At 35.4% G+C, this 9,105-nt stretch overlaps 1 pseudogene; it reads right to left on the reverse strand.

Annotated features, from left to right (window-relative positions):
• Positions 1-1,382: 1,382 nt before the first annotated feature.
• On the reverse strand, positions 1,383-8,659 carry LOC122313704 (annotated as a pseudogene).
• Positions 8,660-9,105: the final 446 nt, after the last annotated feature.

Genomic DNA, 9,105 nt, shown 5'->3' on the forward strand with positions numbered 1-9,105 from the left:
TATTTCATATATATATACAGAAAAATTAAGTTCAATGATCAAAAGAAAAATGGCACAAAAGTGCTAAAATAAGTATGAACATGAATATTTTAATACATGAATGCCTGAAACATTCTCAATGACATGCATCTAACATAAATCAAATTGAGAAATTAGTGACCACATAAACCACAGAAAAAGAACAAAGAAACCTAGTTAATTATGAAGTTGAAGGGTGATCATGAGGAGGAGGAGGAGGAGGAGGAGGAGAGAGGAAACCTGCTAATTCCCATAGTTCACATTTGTAGAGATCAACTTAGGAATAATGTCGAGTTCAATTTCTTGGCAATTGATTTTTTAGGTATCGATTTGGCAAGAATCAAATTGCTGGGAATATGAGTGGAAGGTAACCTGGACTTCAGTAATTGCTTTCACCTGCCAAACAAAATTTGTATTGCATTGATAACAAAAAGCAACTCTATTCTACCCGGTTGTAACATTTCACAGTTAGAGGTTGGGCTCATATTGTATTTTCTACATTTACGGTTTGGATTTCATTGTGAAAATGTTAATGGATTGTTTGATTAATTTAGAGCAATGAGCAAGACTGCTTTGACAAACAAGAAAAGAAAAAAGAGAGAAACAGAAGTATGACTTTATAGAGAATTACGCACCGAAGCATGACTTTGATAATTATGGTGTGAATGCCGCTGCAGTAAATACTTTTGGTGTGAATGCTGCTGTGTAACTAAATGCATCAAAATTGTTAGATTTTTAGCATGTATCCTTGCATATGATGCTTACTTTGTCATGTAGTTTTAGAAGAATTGTGATATTTACTATACGAGTCTTTGATCTATTTATTTAAGCAATATCGTTTATGGAAGAATTATTGGAGATTATGAAAATAAAAATAAAAGTATTTACAAAAATTTAATTAAAGAAATATAAATAATAAAAAATAATAATATTGTATTATTATAGAGAATGTAATGGCTAATCTAATGTAGACTTCAAGTTTTGAGTGATTAGCTAAAAGTGAAAAAGTTAAGACATTTTTCAAATTTTGAAGAATAGGATGGTCAATCCAATGCTCTTACCAGGTCGAACCAAACACCATTTCTTTTTTTGATTAAGTGGTCTAAACAAACACCTATTGTCATAACTCTTCCGTGTCTTACGTTTCCCTCCTTGTAGAACAATTGTAAACACTCTTTCCAAACGAAAAAAGAAAAATAAAATCTAAGGCTCTTCGTGAGCATGGTGGACTGGACAGCATGAACATCGGTGCCCATTTTATGGCATCATCTCAACGCCTGTCGGCTCATAAATCTTCCATTATAGAAGTAAGAGATCATCAGGAATGAGCAGGTGTTAGCTACAAAGGGACATTGAAAGGCAGAGACAACAAAAAACAAGATTCTCTTTGGTGCCACCGGCTAAACCAGCTAAAGTATCAAAAACATGGTCACGTTCTCTCAATCACATGAAGCAGATAGATAATCATTCAAGCCGACAAAGTAAAATCCCTGGTATAGCATCTTTTGGTAATCTTGATAACTGTATTTCTACTTATAGGATGAAGATATTAAAGGATGGTGTTAACCCTATAAATCTAAAAGAGCTCATTTTGGTTAATAGAATAAAATAGGCACATTCAAAGGGGAAAATGCAAATGTCACTAGAGCATTTGCTCCAAGATTGACGAACACTGCAATACTGAGTCCACGCCCTCTTAGGCGTAAAGGGAAGATCTCTGAAATCATTAGCCAACCAATCGGACCAAAGGATAACTGCAAGACCAATTTCAAGAGTTGCATTGTTATGTGGTAAAGAATGAGACATATTTGAAATGAAACTCTTAAAGCTCGAGGACATGAAAAGTTAAGAATCAAATTTTTTTTGGATAAAATAAAAATGAAAACTTTCAAAATTTGGCCAAAAAATCAATAATCTGACTTGATCCACAGAAATTGTTAATTCTCCACCATACATGTGACAAAATGATATTCTGGGTTTATTATCAAATAGTAGTTATGTTTTCTTTTTGGCCCAGTCATCTTCAATCGTTTTCTAATTAAAGAAAAATCCTACTATTATGTTATAATTGCATGAATCGGCTCTAGAATGTACAATGGAGACAACCATGCAAGTTGTCAAGAGCAAAAAGTTAATGGCTTCTTCCTAACTCATCTAGAACTCCCATTATCGACCATCTCATGATCATAAAGCTAATTAATAATTGCACTAACACCCAGTGCCAATCAAAAAATAAATAAATAAATAATGGCACAAAGTTCTACTTCACTGGAGGGCACACATCTCTCGCATGACCATTCACCAGAAGGTGACAGATATGAGGATTGCCTTGTTACAGAGAGATGCATCAAGTGCTTGTGAACATAACCATCCTTTTAATAACACCCTTGTACATTGCATTTATATTGAAAATGCAAATATACAACTCCCCGGTTATGTGTTATGACTCCACAGAAAGATCACAGCCTTGCTCAAATATCAAATTTGATATTTTGTCCATATTGTCTTCCAAAAGTATACTAAACCCACAACATCCAAGGAGGAAAGATGAAATTTAGACGCTAGGAAATAAATAGTGTACGCTAGAGGCCTAAAAGATCATACTTTGATGCACTTCACTCTAATGAGGACATCCCTAGGTAAAATATTTGTGTTTCTAGTATCTCTGCTTCAAAGCTGTTAACTAAAAATAAGTTGTTTTTAATATGAAAATCGGACAAACCTCCAAAGGCAGAAGACTTTTTGAACCTTGAGCTTGGGGTAATCTTAATGTTTGGAATGATGTTTATATTGCAGGCTGCATAGAATTTTCTACATAATTATTTATGTGTTTGGTCTCCCAGTTGAGAATTTATGCACTAGGAGACCATGAGAGAGAAGACACCAAAATTCCACTGTTGTTGAAGTGTTAAATAATATTGAATAAATTTTGCATAACGTTGGATAAATAAGGTTAACATGTAGATCCTGTTTTCTGGGAAGGGGAATTTCTAATCCTGAAGGAATAGACTTATCACAACTTTGATGGAAATTCAGGAAAGATCTGTACTATGAGAACAGTAAGGGGAATATGCCAATAACTTAACAGTAGCGGTAAGGACTGCATTACGAGCAGTCTTCACTGTTAACTAATGGAATCTGCCTCAAACAAATACCAGGCATCAACAAGGTCATGATCTGTATCTCAATTTTCACCAGCACATGTACACGAAATGATATTTTACACTGTGAATAGCATAAAACCTTTTCATCATGGAAAAGCACAAAATTTTGGGATGAGAATATTAGTAAAGAATGGAATAGAATTTCTATTTACCTGGTAACACCCAACATACAAAAGCAGAGCAACTACAGCCTCAATAGGTACATCATCCAGGAAAAGGTAACATGACCCCAAAAGAAATAAGGAAAGCAAGCATTTCATAAATAAACTAAGTGGTTACAAGATACTAGATTCAACCAGGTGGAAGCCCCCAACAATCATCCCAAAACAAACAAAAGCAGCACAAGAAAAATAAAAAAGAGGGATTTGGAGCCAAAAATTTGGCTCCCACCCATTTCCCACAAAGGGGCAGCTGCTTGAAGCGGTTTTAGCAATCTGATAAACAGACTATAACACTATGACTATAAGTCGCAGTGGATTGGTGTGTGGTGCATTTTGCTAGTCTGAACTGGCTGAAGGAGACTTTCATGGCCACTTCATCTTGATCCTTGGTTAGGGAAAACGGAAACATAGGAAAGTAACAACCAAAAGATGGGTCGATTCACCAGTGAACGGCCGTCACTAGCTCTGGAGGCACATGTAGCTCACGCGCCACTCTTGGAAAGAAGGTGAAGGTCGGATATGAGAGATCCGAAACCACTGGTCCAAATGATGCCGCGCGTGGTGGTGTCAGACTCCCCATGGTGCATCGGTGTGAACCGCGCTCTTTTGGTCAATTTTCTTCTACCGCCCAATAGATTGGAGGCTGGAGAATCTAATGGTAGGGTGCGTGGCAGTCGTAGGAGGTTGGTATGTAGCAGATCGGCACATCTTGGTGCTATGGACAAAATACTAAAGAAAACTGAGAAAAAAAAAAACAGTGGATAGTTCCGACGTAGGCCAAACAAGGGAAGAGAGGAAGGAGCCAAAGCTCCACCCCCCTCTGGGCAGAGCGGCTAGGATGGTTGGGTCATTTGGTAGAGAGAATATAACGCCTCTAGGATGATAGCAAGTTTCTTGACCTTTATCTTCAATTGTAAAGGAGTCTATGCATCATTGATGCTCCTAATAAGTCGCTCAGAGGTCCATTTTTCAAATAATTGGAACTCCCATGCCTTTTTCTTATTGGTAAATAAGATTTTATTGATCAATTGAAACTCCCAAGTCCCATGCCTTAAACTCACCCCGAATTTTCTTTTTTCTTTTCTTTTTGAAAAGAAAGAGACCTAATTTTATCAGAAGGTTTAAAGGCAAGTAGTTTGAAATGGGGATCGCATGTGACAGACTAGACTAGTGATTTTCAGTATACAAGTCAAACGCTGCTTCAATTTATCTCAATGGTTTGGAATTGAGAATCGACGAACCAAACATTCATGTAGAGAAGTAAGGACTTACCATCCTAGAAACACCTCCAAGTAATAAAGGTCTCCTCCCAAGTCTATCAACAACAACAAAAACAGCTGCCCCAGTCATTATCAACTACACAACAAAAGAAAACATTTTCTTGAAAAAAAAAAAAATTAAGAAAAAACAATAACCTCAAGAATTTTTTTTTTTTGGGGGGGGGGGGGGGGGGGGGGGGGGGGGGGGGGGGGGAGAATGAAATATGATCGTGTATCCATAGATATGTAAAGAAACTCTAGCATAACCTCTCTCTCTCTAACATGATGTCTACTCATAACAGAAGATCAAGAGAACTTTTACTGTTTTCATATGATAAAAGAAAAATGTACAATTAACTGTCATCACTTATCATGTGATGAATGTCAAAGTTATAAGGGACAAAAAGTGGACATGATGAAAATCTATGGTAGTTTGAAGCATATACAACACCTCAATCATGAGTCAATCACTTATGGTTTCACCAAAGCTAGAGCCACTTCTACCTTGTATAAGCAATTCAGAATCCAAATTAATACATTTTTCTGATCAGTATAGAACACAAAATAAATCTGGATACTCCAACTTCCATTCGATATGGATTGAAGTATGAATAAATATATGGATGGTCCAACATCTTCCAATTTTGGCAGAAAATCAGAGCTCCCTTGTATATTTTACAATTATAATTGAATCCATATCAGAGGATTTTATCGGTACAAAGATGAAAATGAATGATTCTGCCCTTTTTCTTTAAACAAAATACTAGGACGCACTCTATCTTGAGAAAAAAAATTGAAATATAATTTGCACATGAGAAAGATAGAGGGTATGGATCTAACAGAAAAGAATTATGTTAATCTTGTAATAACAAAACTAGGGGTATTTTTGGTATCTCATCTCTAATCATTCTAACAGTGCCAATAACAACTTTCTCTATATCAGAAATGGATTGGACTAAATTGTATGCCAAATAAATCAAATGGGAGGGAGATCCGTTTAGTTTTATGTAATCCAGCAGATTTACATAAGATATTGCAGTCACCAATTTCAAATGTTAAAAAACATGCTAAGATAATGAAATAACTACAAAAATATGCATCTAGCAGATATCAAATGACTCGGTGAAAAGAGACGTCACCTCAAGTAAACAGAGATGCAGGTTGCATCAGATGCTGCAGAGCATCCTGCACTCTACCAGGCTATGGGGTTAAGGGTGCAAGTACACTTGAAACAGTAAGAAGGTTACTTACTGTCATTACACCATCAGAACCGTATATCTAAATCAATATGTACCCGAAGGATTGATGCAGCGTGGTATAGTACACTCAGTTGCCAAGTGATCTGTAGTGCAAGATGCATAGTCAGTGGATGTAGGGATTCTTCTTATACATTCTTAACTCATGAAATACCTGTTGAAACAGGACTAATCCTGCCCCAATTGTGAGGGCTTTCAAGAATTTTCCTTGGAACATTTCCCTGAGAGACATTCTTTTTATTCACCAACATAGGAAAGCTCGGCCAGTATCTCATCTACTTGTTCAGGAGCTGCGTCAGCAATGGCAGGACCCCTAAGCTGACACAAGCAACGTACCGCAGAATCTCTTAATTCCTTCATGTTGCCTTTTCCCTGCATGTCACATAAAAGCATCCACCCAGGTGATGCTGGTAGCCACCACATTCTGATTACCTTATTTTTTCTAGCATCCTTACTAGTTTTCAGACTATAAGCAGGCACACTAACCATATATATATATATATATATGTTGAGAAAGCTAGAAAAAATAAGGGTAAATTCAAGACAGCTCTAAGGCTTTATTTCTTGTACTGCAAACCCTTAAAAAGAATTCAAAGTCCTCCCTTCAAAGTTGAAGCAATTACAACCATCCCAAGAACTATGAAGACTCTTTCAAAGAGATAAGTTGACCTCGTATATGACTAGAAGCTGTCTCGGCAATGTACATAGGAGCTGCATGCATTGCCTAAAAAGAGAAGAAACTAAGAATCATGAGTCATAGAAATATAAAAAGAAAAAAATGAGTTTACATAAAGTTATCAAGGAAAATAGATGAGTAATATGCATGTGAATATTGGATGGTTGAGATATGTGTATTGTTGTATTAACATGGACAGATGATGCGTAAATTTATTATATCTTGTATGCTTATACATATGTCTGTGCATGTGCGCCGACATTTGTCTTTCTTTTGTAAGCGTTTAATTCTACATTTGTGATTTGTACAGAATGAAAAATGCATAATATTTATTACAAGTCCAATACCTATGCCATACACATAGCGCCCAATGATCATAATAGCCATGTCAAGTGCTAATGCCATTACAAGAGCTCCAACAAAGTACAATAAACCGGCTCCGGCTGCAGTCAACTCCCTTCTCCTTCGTTTGATTCAAATCCATCATTTAAAAATCATTAAGACATGGAAAATATCACAAATATTAATTGTATAGCTCACATTGTAATAGAAACTAACTTAGGAAGTCAGCACCACCAAATGCCAAGACAGAGCCAATCAAGGAACTATCTAATGAGCCACTAGTCTGCAAAAAGAAGCATCATGAAATCAGAAACAAAACAAGTGACTGCGTGTGTGTTTTCCCATCAGCAGGAAAAAAGATCAAGAAACAACTTGTGTTCACCCACAAAATAAAATGATCACAAGAAATTCTAAACTCACTATGAGGCCAATCTCAACAGAAGATAATTGTACCATGATATTCCATTCAATGTGGCTGACTGTAAGAAAACAATGAGGTTATTAGCCTGACTCATTTATTCAGAGGAAAAGGTCATTAATTGGAACAAGTATTTTGCAGTTAGATCCTTATATAATGTTATGTTTTCTCATCCTCCCATTGTCTTCCCTTGGAAGCGTATTTGGAAAAGCAAAGTGCCTCTAAAAGTTGCTCTTTTTGGTTGGCTGGCCTCTCATGAGGAAATTATAACCATAAACAAGTTGAGGAAGCGTGGATTTTCATAATGGAATGGTGCTTTATGTGTAAACGGAATGGCAAATTGACGGACCATCTTCTTCTCCACTATGATATGGCAAAGGCTCTATGGGATGAAATTTTTATGAGGGTGGACATTGCTTGGGTGATGCCTAAAAAAGTGGTGGATCTTTTGGCTTGTTGGAGTAAAATACGGGAAAATCTCCATGTTTGGAAGATGGTGCCGCTATGCCTTATGTGGTGTATCCGTGTATATGAAATGAGAGGAATGGAAGATGTTTTGAAAATAGAGAACAATCATTGGGAGGATTAGAGATTTATTTTTACAATATTTGTTTCTTTGGGCTAAGGCTATTGTATTTGAGGGTGACAGTTTTAATGACTTGTATGCTTCTTTTTTCGTCTGTAGGTTGTAATTAGGTATTTCTCTCTTGTATACTACCCGTGTACTTAGGCTATGCCTAATTATGAGGATCAACAAATTTTATTAATTATCAAAAATATATAAGACGATTAGCTATTGCAAGATTAATTCTAACACCATATTGTATTAGATAAATCCAAGTTCTTTTACCGCTGAAAAATTCACGTTCTTTTACACTGCCTAAAAATTCATTGCGATTTTTTCTTCCAAATACTCAACCAAATGGAGTTTAACTAAAAAAAATATGGCCACTTTCCCAATCATCGATATTTTCCTTTGTTTTCCATGCGAAATTTTAGTCAGCACTCAGCAGATATCAATGTCATATTCAAAGGCATGAAAAATTTCAACTGCAAATCTCCAAGAAACATCTGTACAGAAGAGTAAAAATTGCAACAGAAGTCGGATGACTACTCACGGGAGGATTGCGGCAAGAACGGAATGGTATTCAGAACAGTGAGCGCCATTTCTTGATGTTCTATCGTCTCATGTCCATTACAGTGGAACAACCCTTTCGAATTCTGACAAGCTCCCAGTTTTCTCACATTCTTTCGAGGCACCCAAAACAATCCATAAATGAACAAACGAAAACGCTACCCTCACAAAATTCACGACAAAACCTACCGATTGAATTCTTATTGAATAGCACTAGAGCTACCGAAAAAGGCTACCGAATGCAGCTTTTTTTTTTTTTTTAATCACTTTTTTTTTATTTTCTTAAATATTTTTAAAAAAAAAATCACCACATCACTTAAAAAATTTTACTTAATCACTAAATAAATAAATAAATCGGTAAGATAAAAACTCCCGAATTCAAGAGATTTGGTATTTCTCTTGTTTATTTTTCTTTACTTAATTGCTAAATAAATTTTTTTAATAAATTTATAAATTTTGTATATTTTTTAAAAACATTTATAAAGTGTTTAAAAAATATTGAAAAAACAAAAACGAAAAAATTTTTGCCGTTTGGTGAGTGTGGCATCACCCCAAACCCGAAACAGTAAAGTATTAAAAGAAGTTAAGAAAAAAATTAAATTTTGAATAAAGTATTATTAAAATATATTATTTTTATTTTAAAATTTTAAAATTTTTAATTTTTTATTTTATTTTA

This window comes from Carya illinoinensis, chromosome 6, assembly GCF_018687715.1.
Source record: "Carya illinoinensis cultivar Pawnee chromosome 6, C.illinoinensisPawnee_v1, whole genome shotgun sequence".
NCBI lineage: Eukaryota > Viridiplantae > Streptophyta > Magnoliopsida > Fagales > Juglandaceae > Carya > Carya illinoinensis.